General features: G+C 39.7%; 1 long non-coding RNA gene across 1 annotated transcript; it reads left to right on the plus strand.

Annotated features, from left to right (window-relative positions):
* Positions 1 to 1712: 1712 nt before the first annotated feature.
* Positions 1713 to 17463, plus strand: LOC120856088. Its single transcript, XR_005719386.1, has 3 exons — positions 1713 to 1964; positions 13547 to 13605; positions 17402 to 17463. It is a non-coding gene; the product is annotated as an uncharacterized LOC120856088 (long non-coding RNA).
* Positions 17464 to 22114: the final 4651 nt, after the last annotated feature.

Genomic DNA, 22114 nt, shown 5'->3' on the forward strand with positions numbered 1-22114 from the left:
GTATTACAGGAGGTGAGAGAGATTGGCTTGGGCTCCACTCTGAATACAACAAAGAAAAGTGGGGATTTGTAGCCAAGGAGCTGTATGGGAATATTGGTGAATAGAAAATTACTGGGAGGCTAGGGTAATTCTTTGTTTGACTAACCTAACAGGATCCTTGCTGAAAGAAGGCCAAGGTGATGGTGAGGATAAGGAATTTTACTGGATATTGAGGGTGATTATTCTGGCTAAACCAAACTTAACAGCGTGTATAGGTGTATATGCTTAGTCGATCAGTCCTGTCCAGATCTTTGCAACCCCATGGACTGTAGCCTGCCAGGCTTCTCTGTTAATGGGATTCTCCAGGCAAGAATACTGAAATGGGTAGCCATTTACTTCTCCAGGGGATCTTCCAAACCCAGGTATTAAACTCTGGTCTCCTGCATTGCAGGTGGGTTCTTTATGACTAGTGCCACCAGCTTAACAGGATTCTTGCTAAACTTGAGCTCTTGAGGACCTGTCCAAAAATTGGGCCTAATTGGGTTTAAAGGAGCCTGACAAGAGTTAGGTCAAAGAGTCTTTTTCACATTCTAGTGGAAGAGGCAGACAATAGGTAAACAAATGTATCATATAATATACTGTTAGTGATAAGAGCTGTAGAGGAAAATAAGCAGAATAAATAGATACAAAGATGAAAGTGGGGAAGGGGGAAGGTTGAGTATGCATTTCATATAGATGGTCAGAGAAAGTCTTGCTGAGAATATATAGAGCAGGGACTTGATAAGGAGGGAAGGAGTCATGGAAATATCTGGGATAAGAGCATTCCAGACAGAAGGAAAAGCAAGCCCAAAGGCCCTGAGACAGTGCAGATAGCGTATTGGAGGAGTAGTGAGAAGGTCAGTGTGTCCAAAGTGGTAAGTACAAGAATGAGAATGGTGGGGTTTGCAGTTAGAATGCCTGGAGCCAGGTCATCTGGGGTAGGCTATGTTAAAAAATTTGAATTTTCTTTCAAAGTGTAATCACATATTTTGGGAAGGTTTTTGAACAGAAGAGTGATGTGATATAAATGTAAAGGATCTCTTTAGATGGCTGTGTGGGAAAGAGTCTTAAGGAGACAAAGTGGAAGAAAAGCAGCTAACTAAGAGGCCATTGTAGTAGAACGGATGAGTGCTGATAGTAGTTGACACAATGGTAGTTACGATGAAGGTGGTGACAAGCATTCAGATTTGGCATATATTTTTATATTAGCACCAAGAGAATTTGCTAATAGTTGGATGAGAGATGTAAGAAAAATCACAAAGGAGGACCGAAGACTTAGGTTTGGGGGTCCACGCAACTAGACGAACAAGGGTGCCATGGACTGATGTGAGGAAGACTTCATGAGAAATTAGTTGGGAAGAAGGGAAGGATGGTGGACAAAATCCTGTTTTGATCATGGTGAACATGAGATGTTTAATAGAAATTCTACAGAATATGTCAAGTAGGTGGCTGACACAAGACTGAACTTCCAGGGACAAGTCCAGTCTGAAAATATTTCAAAATAGTCAGCTGGAGATCACTTAGGAAATAAATATAAACAGCAAAAGGAAGAGGTTCTCAGACTGAGACATCCCAGGTTTAGAGATATGTAAAAGGAAGAGAAGTTAGCAAAAGATGCTGAAAAGAGGAAGGAAGGGCCTTCCCAGGCAGTCTGGTGGTTAAGATTCTGTGCTTCCAATGCAGGAGGTGTGGATTTGATCTCTGGTCAGGGAAGTAAGATCCCACATGCCATGTGATCAAAAAGTAAAGTGGGAGGAAATTTAAAAAACTGTCATCAACCACTTCAACAAACTTAGCAACTATGTCTGATGATTCCAAGAGATCAAGTGAAATGAGAATGAAGAGTTGCTGGTTGGATTTGATGACCTTGACAAATGACTTTGCAGTAGAATGCTGAAGATTAAAGAATGGAGTGAGCTTATGAAAAAGTTGAAGAAGTGGAGAAGGTGATTATATACAATTCTTTTATCTTTTGTCATGAAATTAAGCAGAGAAATTTTTGAGTTTTGCTATGAAGGGGCCATAGCAAAGGCGAATTTGGATACAAGGGTGGGGTTTTTTAGGGTGAAGAAAAATACAACATGCTTATATGTTGATAGGAATGATCATGTAGAAAAGGAAAAAATGATGGTGTATGATCGAGTGAATAACTAGAACGTTTATTGGTGGATCCCATGTTGGCAGTCCTTAAGGAACTTCCATACCTGCTTTCAGGAACTTATACTCAAATGGAAAACATATAGACTTAAGTTAGTAAATTGCAAAATGTTAAATTAGTAAATTTCAAAATGGTGAAATCAGTTCAGTTCTGTCACTCAGTTGTCTCTGACTCTGTGCGACCCCATGAACTGCAGCATGCCAGGCTTCCCTGTCCATCACCAACTCCTGGAGCCTGCTCAAACTTATGTCCATCCAGTCGGTGATGCCATCCAGCCATCTAATCCTCTGTTGCCCCCTTCTCCTCCTGCCTTCAATCTTTCCCAGCACCAAAGTCTTTTCCAATGAGTCAGTTCTTCACATCAGGTGGCCAAAGAATTAGAGTTTCAGCTTCAGCATCAGTCCTTCCAATGCATATTCAGGACTGATTTCCTTTAGGATTGACTTGTTTGATCTCCTTGCTGTCCAAAGGACTCTCGAGAGTCTTCTCCAACACCACAGTTCAAAAGCATCAATTCTTCGGTGCTCAGGTTTCTTTATAGTCCAACTCTGACATCCATACATGACTACTGTAAAAACTGTAGCTCTGACTAGATGGACCTTTGTCAGCAAACTAATGTCTCTGCTTTTTAATATGCTGTCTAGGTTGGTCATAGCTTTTCTTCCAAGGAGCAAGCATCTTTTAATTTCATGGCTACAAAAAAGGTGCAATAAGTAATAAAAAGTTGTGGATAGGATTGACTGAAGAGTATAGGACAGTTAGTTAAAGGTTTTTGTGTTTAACCAGAAGAAAACTAATGGCAGTGACAGTTCTAGTAGGAAAGGAGAGGAATGGATGAATTTTAGAGATATTTAAGAAAAAGAATGAATAGGATTTAGTATAGTTATTTATAGAGAAATGGGACAATTCTGGATGATGAAATTGTGATGGCTGAATCTTCTAAAAACTTTCTTAGTTTATCACTTCCTTCCTTCAAAATATTCAAACACTTTACATTGTCTAAAGATTAAATGTTTATACTAGAATTCATGGACCCCTAAAATCAGCCCTTTAGGGGAAGTACCTTCATCTTCCTGAGCTATGTCCTTGGAATTCAGGGACTTTGTGAAATCCAGTTTAAAAAGTACTGGTCTACAGCATCAAATTCCAAGTCTTTAAGTCTGCATTCAAGGCCCTCTATCTGATCCCTGACAACCTCATGTTCCTCATATCAGATTTCTTTCTGTTTTTTGTACACAGCAAGCTGTAGTTAGGCTGTGCCTGTGCTCCCTTTGTTCTCACTGTCTGGAACCTCTTTAGTCCTTGGTACTCTAAATCACAGTCTGCCTAACAGACAGTTTCAACATTTGTTGCAGAGAAGAAGCCAGTTCTGACTCCATGTTGGAACTGTTTATATGACTTGCTTTTGGTTGCTTTTGTTATTGTAATCATACAGAATGGCCTGACCTCAGAGAATCCTGCCCCTCTGCCTAACTGTTTAAAGTGACTTTGTTCAGAACCCTGTCCATCAGTGGATGGCAGGAGGGAAGAAATTAATACATTCTCTGCCTGAGGCTTGCCATTCTGGGAGATGTTTGCAAAATTAATGGCCTTTTTGCTTTGCTTTCTCACCTGCCCCAATCTCTGATCTATAAAAAAGTCTGGCATTCGGCCCCCATAAGATGGTTATTTTGAGGCTCTATCCTGCCATTTTCTCAGTCAGCCAGCTCCCCAGTTAGTCTCTTCCTTACCTCAACCCCTCTTCTCTCGGGTTCATTGGCCTGTTGTGTGGCAAGCAGAGCAAGTGAGCTTGGACTCTGTATCAGTAACACATTCACTTCCTCGATTCAAAATTCATCTTCTCTTGGTAGGCTTTCTTCAACTTCCCAGATGCATTTGACCATCTTGCATCTATTAATAATAATGCTAAATTACACTTAATTAGATCCATCACTGTACTTATCCATATGTCTGGGCCACTATCTGACTATTAATTCCTTGAGAGCAAGCACTGTGAAAATCATAGGTGCTTCTTGCATATTAATTGAACAAGTAATATCTGAATGACATCTTAGTTCCGGCATAACTTGACCTCAGTTTACCTACTCTCTCCTGGAAGCACTGAAGGCTCCTTTTTGTTTATTCCTATAAGGCCCTCTGTCGTTTCTCTTCTGGCACTGTGTTGTGCTATAACATTGTGTTTGTTTTGTGGCACTGTTGTGTTTTTTTCCTTCTGTTTTCAGGCAGAAAAACATTTCTCCTTGCCTGAAATAGTCAAGGGTGTGGGTTTTATCCTGTTTATCTTTGTATCCCAAGTACCTAGGTTCTCAATAAATGTTTTAAGAATGTATTGCTCAATAATTAAAGAGTTATCTTACCTTTTAAAGTCTTATATCATGTAATCATGCCCATCTTTTTCCACCTTCACCAAGAATTCCTTAATCACTCTTGGCTGGAATTAATCTTTCACTCTGGCATTCTGTTACTAGGGCTAGTAATATATCTCTTCTGTGTAATTATCACTTTGGGGGATGTTATTGATGTAGAGTATCAACAAAAGCCTAAGAACAAGAGAACTTTTATTCTTCATTGTTTGCCCATGTATTGTGATTCTCCACTTTTCTGTGTACTGCTACACTTGGGTAGCACACACCACTACCAGTTCCTAGATCACTTGGCACAATTCTACCCTTTCCTACTGGCGAGAGCTGTCAAGCAACACTCTTCTGTATGGTTTATCTTATTAAACAATCAATCTACTGCATTTGCACAGTATTTGCATAAATTAGTAACTATTTATGATCATCTTTTGCTCCACTGAGTCTTATTCACTACGTATTCTTTAAATATTTCATGAATGAATAAAAGAAGGAAAGAAGGAGCATTATTTCCACTACCAAGTCCAAAGGGAATTCAGACTTGGCCTTTTGTACAAAGTAAATCCACTCATTTAATCTATTACTGTTTAGAGCCAGAAATAATTATTTGTGCAAGATAGAGGGATACAATAATGTCCTTCATAAACTAAATTCTAAAGAAAATAATAGTTTTACTTTTAAAATGATGCTTATTTCCTTAGGTCATGCTAGTCTTGGAAGCAAACAGAACTATTTCAGCAACCCCCTGAGGTTTTATTGAGTTCTGACCTCTATGGAGCCCTCTTGACCCACACTTGTTTCCATTTCCCAGTGATACTCAGCACTGCTTGCCCACCTGGTGCCCTCTACTGCCATCCTGATCCTCAAAATTAAGGAGGAAGAGTTTTGTTTTGTTTTGTTTCTCTTCCCAGCAACAGCTCTAATAATTGAGAAGGTGACTTTGTTCTCTTAGTCTATAGGCCCTTGTTACAATGCAGAACTTGCAATGGATTTCTCAGGGAAAGGACTGCGCAACATACTGAGGACATCAGCCACACAAAGTCATAAGCAGTATCCCTGCTTCTGCACACAGGAACTGAGTGCACGTGGGTATGTGCTCAGCGGCTTAGCCGTGTCCAGCTCTTTGTGACCCCACAGACTGCAGCCCGCTAGGCTGCATGTTCATGGCATTCTCCAGACAAGAACGCTATAAGTGGGTTGCCATTTCCTTCTCTAGGGTATCCCCCTGACCCAGGGACACCTTGCCTCTCCTGAGTCTCTTGTATTGGCAGGCGGTTCTTTATCACTGAGCCACTGGAATACCCCATAACCGAGTAGCTCAAGTCAATTGTATGTGTCTTTTCTACTTTCTTCTATTATTTGTGTTACCTTCACCGGGAACATCTTCCACTTTTCCAATGTTTGGAGGCAGCTTTAATTTCCTCCTCTGTAGGAAAAGAGTAAATTAGCCACGATGGCCTGTGTGGTCAGACTCTCTCACCCCACAGCCTCTTGCTCTTTGGAAAAGTGGAAGATGTCCCTGGTGAAGGTAACCCAAATGGTTACGAGCTGGTCACGAGCTGCTTTGTGTGGTATGCCTGTAAGAGTTCCACCATGAAAGCCCTGGCTGCTATGGGGCTACACTGGAGTGGCATCATGGTTATGTTATATGAGGTTATGTTATGGCTGCTGCCACGGCTGTTGCATCAGCCACGAGAGAGGCTGTATTATGGCTACCATGCCAGCCAGGAGAGAATAAAAGTGTCTGCAGTTCCTACAGCTCCTCGAGTCTCCTTTGAGCCTCTTAGCTCACACCTTGCCCACCCTGGGTTCAGTGGACAGTGCGGACAGTGTAGACAGCACAAGTCAATTGGTGTCACGAACAGGATCAGCGATACATCCACTTTGTGTTTTCTCTTTGTGTCATCATTCTAGAAGTCTTCTCCTGTTACTGGAATAAAGGGAGAAGGAAGAACAAGGTGTGTTGGGGGGAGGACTGTCTGCAAATTGGACACTTTGGTGCCCTTGCCAGAATTCGAAAAGTGAGTGTGTGGTTGGCATCTCCACAATGATTCTGCTCCTTTACTCTTTCATTACTTGATCTACCTGATATCTTACATAGATTATGTAATAAGTTGTGTAGAATTTCAGGCTTATCTACAGACATAGGGAAATCCTAACAGTTATGATGTATAATGGAAAACATCACAGCATCTCTCATGAATTTTTCCAGAAAAAAAAAAAAAAGAATTCAAAGGTATCTTTAACCATATTCTTAGAAATATAGCTTTGAGTTTATCCTCATAAGGAATTTTTAAAAAGCACTGTAAGTATCTTCCAGATAGCTCAGTTGATAAAGAATCTGCCTGCAGTGCAGGAGACCCCAGTTCGATTACTGGGTCGATAAGATCCCCTGGAGAAGAGAAAGGCTACCCACTCCATTATTCTGTCCTGGAGCATTCCATGGACTACAGTCCATGGTGTTGCAGAGTCAGACACGACTGAGCAACTTTCACTTTCTCTTTTTAAAAAGTACATTTCAAGCCCTTTACAAACTATTTCAAAGGTTTGTTTGAGGAACAATGAAGTTTTTTTTTTTTTAACTGGAGGGATTTTTTTTTAACTGATGCAATTCACTTGTCTCAAATTTACAACTACTTTTAACATGACTTTTTTTCCAGTTAATTGTTTTTTTTTGGTTTATTATAAAATTGAATCATTAGAGGACCTTTTGGAGTAAGTTAAATGTTATTTTTCAGAATATAATTCAAGCCTCAAGGATTTTTGAATGCCTATCCTGCTAGATATAAAAGAACTATCTCATGAATAATGCCCTGAAGGCTCTTACCTTCTCAAGGAAATTTGTACTCTGGAAACAATTTAGAGACCAGTAACTTGTTTTTTAACTCATGGATTAAAACTGCTCATGGATGAAAACAGAAGCTTATTATATTTCTTGCACCAAACTCTCGCACCAAACTCTCTTTAGTTACATAGGCGAGAAGTTACATGATTTTTGGTACCTACTTTTGTTAGGTCTAATATAAATACCCTCAGAAACATAGACTTGTAAAAAAAAAAAAAAGAAAGAAAAGACTGTGATTATGCATTTTTTCCTGCCCTTTTCTTTACTTCTTCAATTTAAAATCTAATGATGGCTTTATGATGCCCACAGAACAAAAGCTAACTGGTATGATGATTGCTTAGTGAAAACAAGCTGGAAGGCAAAGAAACCTTTTTTGAGACAGAATCAATCAAATCTGTCTGTAATAAATCTGTTTCTAAGTCACAACATTGATTATGTTCCTTGAATCCAAAATTCAGTTTCTACCCTGAGTTATTGCTGGAAGTGCTCTCTGCATTAGTCATAAATCCAAGCTTACCAGTGGTTCCTTACTTTCCCTCTTAGTTTGCCAGTAAATTCTACCTTTTTGATGTTTACCCCTGTTTTCCATTCCTGTTTAATCCAGAGTCTAAAGGTTTCAAGAGTCTAAAGATTTCTGGCTTATCTTCACAGATTTAAAATTCATTCTAAAAACATTGGGCGCACCCTAGCAAACTCCAGGTTTTCATCTGAATAAAAGGTTGTCATAGCATTGAATATACCAAGAACATGCCAGTCTGGCAAGTTTCTTGTCACACTAAATGGCCCCCAACCTTGCTTTACTCACTAGAATCTCAGCTTTGAAAAGAGATGGCTTTTTCTCTCTTCTTCATGCAAGAAGATGCCAAAAACATTTATTTTTGAGCTTGGTTAAAGAGTCCAGCCTACTGAGAGGTATCAGATGAGAAAATGTTTGGACTGTTAGTAGAAGCAGAGAACAGCTTTTATAAATTGGAAAAATGAAGTCTTAGTTTGGTTAAAAGTACATTGGATACCTTATTTCCTATTCAATAAATGGAGCATTTTCATGGGAATAAGCCAAAGCTTTTGTGAATAGATCCTTACTTTTTCCCATCTGTTAGAAACATTTTTCAAATATAAATTAAAAAATAAATCCCTTCAGGAATTTGTATGTTCTCACTCCTTTACTGTTGGGAGTTCTATATCATGAGTTTATGTCATGAATCTCAGCTGAGTTTATATTTGATAATATCCTTAGAATAGAGTCAATCATCAAATAAAAACAAATCTTTCTTTTTTTCAATCTTACTGTATTGCAAATATTTCTCAACACCCAGCAAAGAATTTTGAGATTTCAAATGTTAACTATTTTTAATCACTTTACTATTGCTGACATGATATGTCCAAGCTCCAAAGTTAAAGTCTTCTTCTGAATGTTCATGACAAATCTGATATTTCATGGGGCAAGCTGGCTTTGCTGTGTGATTTTGGATAATTCATTTAGTCTCTAAACTGTTATCACATTTTAACTTATGAGGGAAAAAGAACAAGGTCACTTGAACTGAGAAATCACATCCCTTTGAGTCCTCAAAAGTTTTGTCATGAGCAATTAAGTTTTCGGTAGATAACATTTGTAAAAATCATGAGGAAATTGTTTCCTTTTGTGTAGCTACATTAAAATAATATTTTACACTCTCGTCACATACATAGTCTATCTAAAACTAGCTACAGAATTGGAATGTTGTAGTTTGGGGAAACTATAGAAATTATATCTATATTATTTCTGGATGACTTGCAAAGATGGGAATTTTATGAACTTCACTTGAAAATACTTTCACGTGAAGTTGAATCATGAAAAGTACACAGTTTAGCCAAGTGAATTTAGCAGTACTTTTAAAGAGATTTAAAGGTTTATTATTTGTGTTGAATGGTAATAGAAACCAACTGGCATTCTGCTATCTCCATTTTTGCTTTTTTTTGAATTATCATCAGCTTGCTCATTTCTTTATGTTGTCTGCTATTTACTGTGGAGGCAGTGCATTATACAACCTGTTTGAAATCTTTTTATCTGTTCTAGTATGGTAATTGTCCACCTGACAGGCTCATGACTACATAACGTGAAGGTTATGAGGTTTTCCCAATAAGCAAATCACACGAGAAATAAATGTGTCAAGAACTTGGTTCAGGAATTGATTTTCATCGATAGTATAGTGAATACTCTAAAGTTATATCCTGATTGTGTAAAAACTTCACAGATCTCTCTCTCCCTCACACACACACAAACACACTCACACACAGCCAGGTGCACACATGTGTCTGCACAAAGTTTGTCAGCAAGGAAACACTTGAGCTATATCAACCCAAGCGTGTTCAACTTATTTTATTTAAAATAACCTCCTTGAGAGAAGGAAAAATAAAAAGTCCCAGGTAAGAAAAGAAAACGGGGAGCAGGAAAACATTTATGTTAGTTCTACAATGTTACAAGATATAAATAATTCCACATTAAAACACTAGAACAACATAGTCTGGGTTATGTATGCATGAATTCATTTAGTCATTCAACAGTCATTGAGTGCTTACTCTATGCCAAGGAATTTAGTAGGTATACAAAGATAATCAATAATGCTCTGTCTTAGAAATGAACAGTCAGAAAGCAGAGTGATAAGCGACATGATAGAGGGAAGCACAGGTACTAAGGAAGCCCCAAAGAGGAAAGAATGCATTTCATTTTCTACTTTTATAGATTTAATTAGTTATTGCACTTTTTTCTCTCACCTTTCACTCTGGCTCCCAAACAATAATGTCTCTGGTAAGTACCTTCAAAGAGATGTTAAACTTTTACTCAGATTTGTGATATTTAGTATTTACCTCTTTTGCAGCTCAGGGATATGATTTAACTTTATAATCTGTAGTCATGATAAAGTGTGTTAATATTATTATAACTCTCCAGTTCCCCTTCCCCCACAATGGGAGGAATGTACTTCCCCAGGAACTTGCTTTGGCCAATGGAATGTGGGCAAATGTGACCTACACCGCATCTTTGCAGAGGTATTAAATATACTTGCAGTTTGGCAAGGCCTCTTCAATTTCTTACCTCTGCCAAAAGAAGAGTTGTCCTCAGATATCCCTAGACTGAAAAAATACAGAGCCCATCAAAGCTGTAGGCATTATGTAGTGTCCTTCCTTGTCTCTTGTAATGGTCTTTAAGGTCTATTTTATATGAGTCTTGCTATTCCTGCTTTCTTTTGACTTCTGTTTGCATGGAATATCTTTTTCCAGCCCCTCACTTTCAGTCTGTATGTGTCCCTAGGTCTGAGGTGTGTCTCTTGAAAACAGCATATATAGGGATCTCATTTTCTATCCATTCAGCTAATCTGTGTCTTTAGGTTGGAGCAGCAACCCAGATGTCTATTGACAGATGAATGAATAAAAAAGTTGTGGTACATACGTACAATGGAATGTCATTACTCACCTCTAAGAAGGAATGAATTTAAGTCAGTTCCAATGAGGTGGATGAATGTAGAGCCTATTTCTGAAATAAGTCAGAAAGATAAAAACAAATATTGTATATTAATTTATATACAGAGAATCTAGAAAGATGGTACTGATGAACCTATTTGCAGGGCAGCAATGGGTTGGCAGTGTTGGTGGCTTAGATGGTAAAGAATCTGTCTGCAATGCAGGACACCTGGGTTTTATCCCTGGGTCCGAAAGATCCCCTGGAGAAGGGAATGACTACCCACTCCAGTATTTTTGCCTGGAGAATTCCATGGACAGAGGAGCCTAGTGGGCTACAGTCCATGGGGTTGCAAAGAGTTGGACACAACTGAGTGACTAACATTTTCACTTACTTTCAGTGGAGATGCAGACATAAAGAACAGACTTGTGGGCACATTGCAGAAAGTAGAGGGTGGGACGAACTGAGAGAGCAGCACTGAAACATATACATTACTATGTCTAAAGTAGATAGCCAGTGGGAATTTGCTGTGTGATGCAGAGAGCTCAAATCTGGTGACAACCTTGAGGGGTGGGAGGTGGGAAGGAAGGGAAATATGTATACCTATGACTGATTCATGTTGATTTATGGCAGAACCAACACAATATTGTAAAGCCATTATCCTCCAATTAAAAATAAATTATTTTAAAAAGCTGTAGGCGATTCATAGGCCTATGAGTATGAAATAAATATGTTGTTATGTGGTGGTGGTTTGGTGGTTTAGTCGCTAAGTCGTGTCCAACTCTTGCGACCCCGTGGACTGTAGCCTGACAGCTTCCTCTGTCCATGGGGATTCTCTAGGCAAGAATACTGGAGTGGTTGCCAGTTCCTTCTCCAGGAGCTTCCCAACCCAGGAATCGAACCCAGGTTTCCTGCATTGCAGGCAGATTCTTTACCAACTGAGCTATGAGGGAAGCTCATAGCTTTGTTATGTAGCAAATAAGATTAGTACTAGAATAAACTTTATAAGCACATATTCATGAAAAACTTTAAGCAATATAAACAAAAGGCAGATTATTTGAAGTGACATTCAATACAAGAAGTTAAAGTTGTACACTGATTGTGTAATGTGCTCCATTTGTTCACCCTTAATACAGTGTCTCCCTTTTAGTACCAAAGTGTATGTATGAGATGCAGATTTTAGGAGCCAAGAAATAATCTACAGGTATGTCTATGTATCCGTATGGCTGTGTAAATAATTAATAGCTATGTTTCAGTCACAGTTCTCCTTAGAGTATAACATTCTAAAGGACAGGGGTTCATTTTTACAATGAAATTTATTGCCGTTAATCTAATGCGATGCAGAAGATTAAGTGAGGTAAGGGAGCTTCAGGCTCCCCTGGTGGCTCGGGTAGTAAAGGAGCTGTCTGCAATGCAGGAGACCCGGGTTCAGTCCCTGGGTCGGGAAGGTTCCCTGGAGAAGCAAATGGCAACCCACTCCAGTATTCCTGCCTGGAGAATTCCATGGACAGAAGAGCCTGGCAGGCCACAGTCCAGGGAGTCACAAAGAGTCAGACACGACTTAACGACTGAACAACAACATCAAAGGGAGCGTCACCCTAGTAAAACAGAACTTTAAATTTATTAAATGCTTCCGTTTCACTATCCACCCATGATCACAGGAAACAAACCATATTTATGAACATAATGTCATATAATTATACACGTATATGTGTGATGATAAAAATATAAATAATCATACTAAACATTAGCAATTTTCTCATTTGGAATGAGGTTCCAGTTCTAACACTGAGAAAGAGTTCTTCAGTGTTGTGCTTTAGAAAACTTGAAAATTATCTACTGCTCATTTATGACACTCATTTATATTTCTTCTGGTCTTACTACAAATATTTGTGTATCTTAGTTATGTGGCTATCTCAAAGCAATCTCCCTGTTCCAAAATTAATTATAAAGTTGACAATTTATATACATGAGTGGAGATAATGTAACCATATAAAACATAATGATATTATGCCATTTCCAGTATGAGTATTTTATATCCTCTAAAATCATGAAAGAAAGCATATTTTTAAAAACTGAGAAATGTTTTATAAGCACCAGTGGGATACAAACTTCCTTCACAAAGACACATATTGGCTCATTCCTGAGCTATCTGGTATTTTTCATCTAAATGAAGATTATTTTTACAGCTGATTTTTGCAGTAGTTTTTCATTGTACCCTGCAGATGTTTTAATGTGTTTTTATCATGTTGACATCTTATTATAAACAAATCCATTTTAAGTTAAGCTTATGGTGTTTCCCTTATGCTTATATTAAGAGGAAGTAGGGGACTAGTTTGAATCCAAGGAAGTATCTGATATGGTCCTTCCAGGAGTCCCTAGTCCCTGTAGACCCTTGCCAGCGTTAGGCTGAAATTTTTTTTTTTTTTTTTTTAGGGTGAGGGATGGGGGGAGTTGAACACAATTATGTAAAATACAAATAAATGGGTTTTCCCAAAGTTCCTTGAACCAGAAAGGAAAAGTATGTTTGGGATACACCACACAGATTTATTTGAATTCCTTTGCCCATTCCAAGTGGACCCATAGCCAAACAAATGAAGCTTCCGGTTGCACAGCTGGAGACATATTACCTTCTCATTTCATAAAATAAAATCAAAAGTGATTGTGTACTATTGGTCTGAAACTGTACGCGTAGCAAATTGGTAATGTATTACTTCCCCCACTTTCTCTAGGTACCAAATGGGAGCATTCATCATAAACACGTCATATACTGGATGTAGGAGACTGGATAGTAAGGCTGAAAATTACTCTTTGAGCAGTCATTTTCTCGATTCACTCCTTGATTTGTTCCTTTGTCCTTTTCTTCATTTATTTATTCATTCATTTAACGATAAGTATTTATTGAGCTCTTCCTGTGAAGTAGTCACTGTGGGAAGTTCTGGGAATACAGTGGTAAATAAACAGAGGAGGAGCTCAAAATACAATTCCAGATCCTTCTCAAATTCACTCATCCATTTATTCACATTTATTTCCAACACAGAGTACAATGGAAAGAGTCAAACATGGATTTAATTTACACTTAACAGCTGGGTGATCTCGAGCAAGTTATTTAAATTCTCAGAGCCTCAGTTTTCGTATCTGCTGTCTACCTCACGGGAAGATAGAGTGGGTTACAAATATAACATATAAAACTCCTTGACATTTTATTCTCCCCCACACCCACACCAAATCACATTAGTTGCAGACATGTTAGGTACTAGGGAAATAAACTGGATGGTTAAAAAAAGGGGGTGGATGAGTTTCCTATATGCTTATCTGTAGCTAAGAATAAAGAGAAATATAAAACGTGACCCCTGCCTTTTAGAAAATTAAATTTGGAATAATAATGATTAACATTTATCAACAAAACAAAAAGATGCCCTAAGGATTGGGAGAAAGTATTTGTAAACAATGCAATCGACAAGGGCTTAGTTTCCAAAATATACAAACAACTCAATATAGGAAAAAAAACAACAACCAAACAACCCAGCCAAAAAAATGTGCAGAAGATCTAAACAGAATTCTCCAAAGAAGAATGTTCTTTGTATTTCTCCACACAAGACATACAGATAGCCAACAGTCACATGAAAAGATGCTCAACATATAATTATTGGGCTTCCCTGGTGGCTCAGACAGTAAAGTGTCTGCCTGTAATGCAGGAGACTCAGGTTCGATCCCTGGGTTGGGAAGATCCCCTGGAGAAGGAAATGGCAACCCACTCCAGTATTCTTGCCTGGAGAATTCTGTGGATTAAGGAGCCTGGTAGGCTACAGTTCACGGGGTCGCAAAGAGTTGGACACGACTGAGAAATGCAAATCAAAACCACATTGAAGTATCAACCTCACACTGATCAGAATGACCATCATCAAAAAGTCTACAGGGACTTCTCTGGTGATCCAGTGGTTAAGAATCTGGCTTGTAATGCAGGGGATGCTGGTTTGATCCCAGATCCCGGAAGATCCCACATGCCTCAGGGCAACATAACCCCTGTGCCGCATCTGGACTCCTCGAGCCACAGCTACTACAGCCCTTGTGCCTAGAGCCTGTGCTTCTTGAAAAGAGAAGCCACTGCAAAGAGAAGTCCGTGCATTGCATCTAGAGAGTAGCCCCCAGTCTCTGTAACTAGAGCAAGCCTCCATGCAGCAACGAAGACCCAGGGCAGCCAAAAAATAAATAAAAAATTCTAGGTCTATAAATGCTGGAGAGTGTAGAGAAAAGGGAACCCTCTTGGTGCAGCCACTATGGAAAACAGTGCGGAGGTTCCTGATAAAAAGTCAAAATAGAACAACTGTGTGATGCAGCAATTCCAGTCCTGGGCATATATCAGAAAGGACAGAGATGCTTATTTAAAAAGACACCCGCACTCCAACGTTCATAGCAGCATTACTTACAATAGCCAGGGTATGGGCCGGGGGCCAGCGTGAGGAATCCCACCCGTGACAAGGTCATGTGGAAGGAAGCCTGACAAAACGTAAGGACGTGATCAGGCTTCAGGGGTTCCCCCTGGAATTTCCTGAGCATCCACCCCGCCAAGACCAGAGTCTGCTTGCTTTACTGTGTTATGCTTTCCACCTACTCTTCTGTCATTAACAGGGGGCTGTCTCCCCACCACCTTTTTCTGGAAAAAATTAGAGCTTTTAGATAATAAATCTCCTGGGCATAATACGAGTGTTTCAATCCAAAAACCCCTCTGATGGCTTTCTAGCCTGCCTGCAGGACTCGTACAGCTGCGCATGTGATTGTTTGAGGCCTCCTGACCACAGGAGGCACAGGAAGCTTAAAACATCCTAGGAATGTAGGGGCTTCCGAAGAGTCAAAATCATTAGAATAGGACTGATTAAAGGTTTCATTTGTTGAGCCAATACTTGCTGCCAAATTTTCATATCTTTTACTTGTTGATATAGTTGGTATATAGAAAAAACAAGTAGCAACATTAGATCCTTGAGTTAAGTACCTTCTTTGTTATAACCCACTGCGCCTTTGTTCTATAGAGATGTAACTTTAGTGCTTTAAGGAGATGCAGATTAAAGAAAAAACACTTCAGGGGAAACAAGATTAACATTCATTAAGAAAGTGAGCCAAAAAGTATTAACAAGCCTCTTGGCCAGAAGATAATGTAAATCACCTGAGACCTTTTGTATACAAAAAGATATACAGAAAGAGTCTGGGCTGCTAACGCTACATAATTTTGTATTACCCATTGATCTCTATGTATAATCAAAAGTATAAAAGGCCTTGAAGGACAATGGTTGGGGGCAATCATTGGAAGGACTGGTTTCCCCCGTGTCTCCTCTTTACTCTAATTTCAGGCTGTATTCTCATCTGGGGCGTGGAGGCTCGCCATGTCTGCTTACTTGTCCGGGCTTCTAAGATCCGTAAGAGAGAAAGCCCAAGGCGGGGCACTCCCCGATATTCAAACGGACGCCGGTGGCCTAACGTAGATCGTGCAAGCTCCTTGTCTGGAACTTTATTGGCTTTCCACGTAAACCAAGTTATTCAGCCTCTTTTCTCCACTCATTTTCCTACTACACTATTTCTTCCTAATCTAATCTTATATTAATAAATAAATGAGTTTTTCCTTCGCCAACGCCGTCCACGCTTCGAATTCCCTGGATCCACCGGGGCTGGACCCCGGTAGGTATGGAAGCAACCTAAGAGACCACTGACAGATGAATAAATATACAAGATGTGAAACAGACACACACACGCAATATTACTCAGCCGTAAAAAAGAATGAAATAATGCCACCTGTGGCAACGTGATGGACCTCGAGATTATCACACTACCTCTCAAGGGGAGTCTACTGATACAAGAAAATAAATGATAAGCATCTTATGAGTGGTTTAAGCAATAAGTGAATGCGGGGAAAGGAGTCAGGTATATATGGGCCAGAACTGTAAAACCTGATAACATATTAACAGAAGCATGAATAATGTTAAAGAGAGAATACAGGACATTCCAGGAGGGTTTATTTTATCTCTTGAAAAATGCTTCTTCTATACATCTAACACAAATATATTATGCTGGAGATTAAGCCATTGTAATTAGCTGTGATGAAAAACATTAAGAAAAATAACATGTTTATTGTTTCTGATTTATAAAATCTATGCTAATCATAGAAAAACTAATAAAAATAGCAACGTATAAAGAAAAGCACTTTAAAAATTACTCCTAGATTCACCAACAAAAAAGGATAGTCACTTTAATAATATTTCCTCTGATTCTGTTTTCTATGCATATTTTATAAATGTATTTTTTACATAAAATAGACAATGTACTCATATGTGGTTTTCAGTCCTGCTTATTTCACCTAATATTTAGTAAGCAGCAAATGTTATTTTTCTCTTTGATGCCCCAACAGTGTCTACCTCCTTTCCTGCTTAACTAACTCAGTAACACAATGCTATTAACCCACTGCGCTTTTTTTTTACTTCTTTATTTTGTGTATCTATTTTCTCTTCCTCCTCTCCCCTGCCTCATATACACATGAGAAAGTAACCTCCATGAGGGTAAGAATATATTTATTTTGTTCTCTACTGTGTCACCAGTGCCTGGAATGCTGCCTGGCACCGAGTGGGTGCTCTATTTGTTGAATAAATAATGTCAAAGAGGAAAGTATAAGAACACCGTCACAAAAGGTAATTCCCGATGTAAAAACTGATCAATACTATGACTATGAAAACAGATATTCATGCACAATGCATAGTGAATCATTCTTATCTCTTATATCAGGTGGCCATTTCTAGTTATTCAGACTAACAAATGTGGGTAATTGGATGGACAATTCTTCACAAATAATGAATTAGTAGTAAGTTTGTTTTCAAGGAGTTCTCAAAACTCTTGTTTTTTTCAGGCTTTTCTCAAGTACTATCTTTTTTGTTCTGTCTTTGTGTATCTCATGCATTCTCTATAATCCTACATCCCTAACTTCACTGTTGTCCGGTTTATTTTCACAGATTCTCTGCAATGTGTCAGGAATGTATACTCTATTTTTGAACTTGATTTCACTCTGATGGATGTTTTGTTTTTTTGTTCAGCTAGCTAAGTCTTGTAATACATACCCCTGCCTTTGATTAATCAGTTCTCTACAGAGCCCAGATGATAGGTGATCAGGTATGGGCCCATGTGAACGCCCATCTTCCTACCTAGTTAAAATTTGGTCACTGAATATGTTTGTATTCAGTGGCTCTCTTTCTCATTTTTATCAGTAATGTTTTTTTCTAGTCTTTTACATATGTGTATAGCAAAGTATATCTCACATTGACATTCTTACCTTGACTCAGTACTATAAAAATTGTTAAAATGAGGTAACCTAAACGAAAGTGCTTGGTAAAATTTCAAGTGCTATACAAGTGATACTCCCATACAGTCACCATGAACTCGTATTACCTCAGACTATATAGTCACATAAACACACCATTCTCTGTGTGAACACCCTTCACATGCTAGAAGGTGTTTCATCATCAAATCCTCATTCTGATTTTTAGGCTCAATAACTATGTTTGTTTAAAATTCCCTCCCACAAACTCTTTCTCAAACTTTCAGTGATCTTTGTATTTTGTCACTTTGATCTCTCAACTGTTCTATTTTGTTACCCTGATGATCTTACAATTGACCTTTACCTTATAAAATACAGCCATGTGAAAATAATTTTTTTAAGAGATTGTGTCATTTTACAAATGCACTAAGAATGCTTCCCTAATGGATCAGTCAGTAAAGATGCAGGAGACTTGGGTTTGATCCCTGGGTCAGAAAGATCCACTGGAGAAGGAAATGGCAATACACTACAGTATTCTTTCCTGGGAAATCCCATGGATAGAGGAGCCTGACGGGCTACAGTCCGTGGGGTTGCAAAGAGTCGGACAGGACTGAGTGGCTAAACAACAAGAGTGCTTAAGTTACCTTCTGCAAAGGGAAATGTAGGAGTTAGAAAAGACTTGTGTGTACTGAGCACTTGCTTTTCTGTAACATGACCTTGTCACTTAGCTTCTCTAAGCCCTGGTTGCCTCATCTGAAAAGTGGGGACTCACCATCAACACCTCCTGTAGTGATTCTCAATGGTTGAGGTCCTGGGGCACATTTGAAACTGTGGGGGAGTGCTTTTAGTGCTCACAGTAACTGGGAGTGGTCATTGCTATTAGTAAGGGGGTGGAGTGGGGGGCAGGGACACGGATATTCCCAAATGTGGATGATGCCTCATAACTAGAAATTGTCCTGCCACAAAATGTTAGTACTGCCTTTGAGAAACAGATAAAGCCACTCCTTACAAATTTGATAAACTAGTGAACACTAGATGGCAGAACAGAGTGTTTATGATTAAGGGGGCCTTCAGAATATGCAAAACTCTTCTGCTCAATTAAAATAATAGTTATAAAGTTCTTTCCTGCATAAGCCTGCCCAACACAAATCTGAAATCCTCCTGCTATGTCAAAAGCATCTTCAGTTCAGTCAGTTCAGCTGCTCAGTTGTGTCCGATTCTTTGTGACCCCATGAACTGCAGCACGCCAGGCCTCCCTGTCCATCACCATCTCCTGGAGTCCACCCAAACCCGTGTCCATAGAGTCGATGATGCCATCCAATCATCTCATCCTCTGTTGTTCCCTTCTCCTCCTGCCCTCAATCCCTCCCAGCATCATGATCGTTTCCAATGAGTCGGCTCTTCATATCAGGTGGCCAAAGTATTGGAGTTTCAGCTTCAACATCTGTCCTTCCCATGAACACCCAGGACTGAGCTCCTTTAAGATGGACTGGTTGGATCTCCTTGCAGTCCAAAGGACTCTCAAGAGTCTTCTCCAACACCACAGTTCAAAAGCATCAATTCTTTGGCACTCAGCTTTCTTTATAGTCCAACTCTCACATCCATACATGACCACTGGAAAAACCATAGCCTTGACTAGATGGACTTTTGTTGGCAAAGTAATGTCTCTGGTTTTGAATATGCTGTCTAGATTGGTCATAACTTTCCTTCCAAGGAGAAGGCGTCTTTTAATTTCATGGCTGCAATCACCATCTGCAGTGATTTTGGAGCCCAGAAAAATAAAGTCAGCCACTCTTTCCACTGTTTCCCCATTTATCTGCCATGATGTGGTGGGACTGGATGCCATGATCTTCATTTTCTGAATGCTGAGTTTTAAGCCAACTTTTTCACTCTCCTCTTTCACTTTCATCGAGGCCCCTTAGTTCCTCTTCACTTTCTGCCATAAGGGTGGTGTCATCCGCATATCTGAGGTTATTGATATTTCTCCCAGCAATCTTGACTCTAGCTTGTGCTTCCTCCAGCCCAGCGTTTCTCATGATGTACTCTGCATAGAAGTTAAATAAGCAGGGTGACAATATACAGCCTTGACATACTCCTTTTCCTATAAAAATCTCTAATCAGCTCACCATCCAGAGTAGAGGATTTTAGTATGACATTAGAGACAGACTAGTTGATTTACATTTTTGTCTGTGATTCTAAAGTATTAGGCGAGTTTAGTCAAATCAAGGAAGCTATATTCTTAATTGTAAGTTGTGTCATTCCCTCCTTTGGAGGTACTTGTGTCTCATTCTAGTTGCTGTGGGGTCAGCCAGCTCAGCACGGCGCTGACAAAGTTCACAAAAGCCGAAGTGGAAAGCATTTGCCTCCTGGACTTGCCGGGAGCTTCTCTCTCCCCGTTCCAGGGTTTCCTTGTGTCCCAGCCCCTTCTGGCCCCTACTAGGGACTGACACCCAGACACATGCGTGCGTGTGTGCTCAGTCGCTCAGGCGTGTCCAGCTCTTCGTGACCCCATGTACTGTAGCCTGCCAGGATCCTCTGTCCATGAAATTTTCCAGGCTAGAATAGTGGAGCGGGTTGCCTTTTTCTACTCCAGATAACTTGCTGACCCAAGGATTGAACCCAGGTCTCCTGTGTCTCCTTCATTGGCAGGAGGATTCTTTACCACTGTGCCATCCAGGAAATCCCAAGGGCTGACACCCAGACATATGCAACCTGGAAGCACAGTGGTGAACCAAGGATCTCACAGATTATAGTCAATGGCCAAAGTCTTTCTATCTTCTCCCAGATTCTCTCCTAAGTAGACAGTCCTGAGATACACTGTGTCCTGATTCTTAAGAGCACAGTCTTTTGAGACTAGCCATCAATCATACTTTGCAATAACTAACATACAACCTCCTCACATTGGCTTTCTTGTCTTCCTTGCTGCACTCTGCCTGCCTTCACTCTTCTTCCCTGGAATTGTACTCCTTAATAAAACGAGAGCGCTTAAGCCCTTTGCTTCAGGCTCTGCTTCTGGAAGATCCAGGCTAGGACATTAATAAAGGGGAAAATTGAAACCATCATCTGGTTAATTCAGACCAAACTCTTACAGAGATCAATTTGGATTAATTTTGCAAGCTAGGAAATTAAATACAGAAGAACAGTAATGTTGCCAATTGATGAGTAAAATGATCTGTCAGCACTGTCCAACCATCAGACTCTGTTTCTCTCATAAGCTTTCTTTCGTAATGTCTGAGATATCTGTTTCATAGACTATCTTAAAACTTCCCATCCCCATCGCTGTCATCTTCAACTGATGAGCACTCTTCATTTTGAACTGGGAAAGTAGAAACCATCAGATGGGCACTCTTCATAAGCTTATCACTAGATCAACAAACCCATCTGTGTTTGCCCACCTCATCTCCTTCTCTCCTCTTTATTTGATGAAGTCTCCCTTCTGTTGGTGGCTGTTTCCTCAGAGCACATCTGGACTTCTCCAGGGTTTGGTTCCTTGTTATTTCTCCCTCCTCCTTGCAATGATCACCCGTTTCACTCAACTGCATTCAGAATGCGCTTCCATCTTTAAAGTGCTAGTCACTCAGTCATGTCAGACTCTTTGTGACTCCATGGACTGTAGCCAACCAGGCTCCTCTGTCCATGGAATTCTCCAGGGAAGAATACTGGAGTGGGTAGCCATTCCCTTCTCCAGGGGATCTTCCCGACCCAGGAATCGAATCCTGTTCTGAATTGCAGGCAGATTCTTTACCATCTGAACCACCAGGGAAACCCCTCCTCTCTTCAAAAGACCTCCCTTTACTGTACATTGTCGTCAGCCAATCCCGCAGTTAATGTACTTCTTTTCCCAGTCTACAGAGAAAGCTGACTCCATTTTTCACCTTCCATCCACTCCTCAACTCACTTTAATTGGGCTTCCACCTCCACCACATCACTAAAACTGCCCTTATAGAAGTTACTAAGGAATTCTCTGTTGCTCAGTGTAATGATTATTTTTTATGGCTTTACT

Source organism: Oryx dammah, unplaced genomic scaffold (genome assembly GCF_014754425.2).
Source record: "Oryx dammah isolate SB20612 unplaced genomic scaffold, SCBI_Odam_1.1 HiC_scaffold_28, whole genome shotgun sequence".
In the NCBI taxonomy this organism is placed as follows: domain Eukaryota; kingdom Metazoa; phylum Chordata; class Mammalia; order Artiodactyla; family Bovidae; genus Oryx; species Oryx dammah.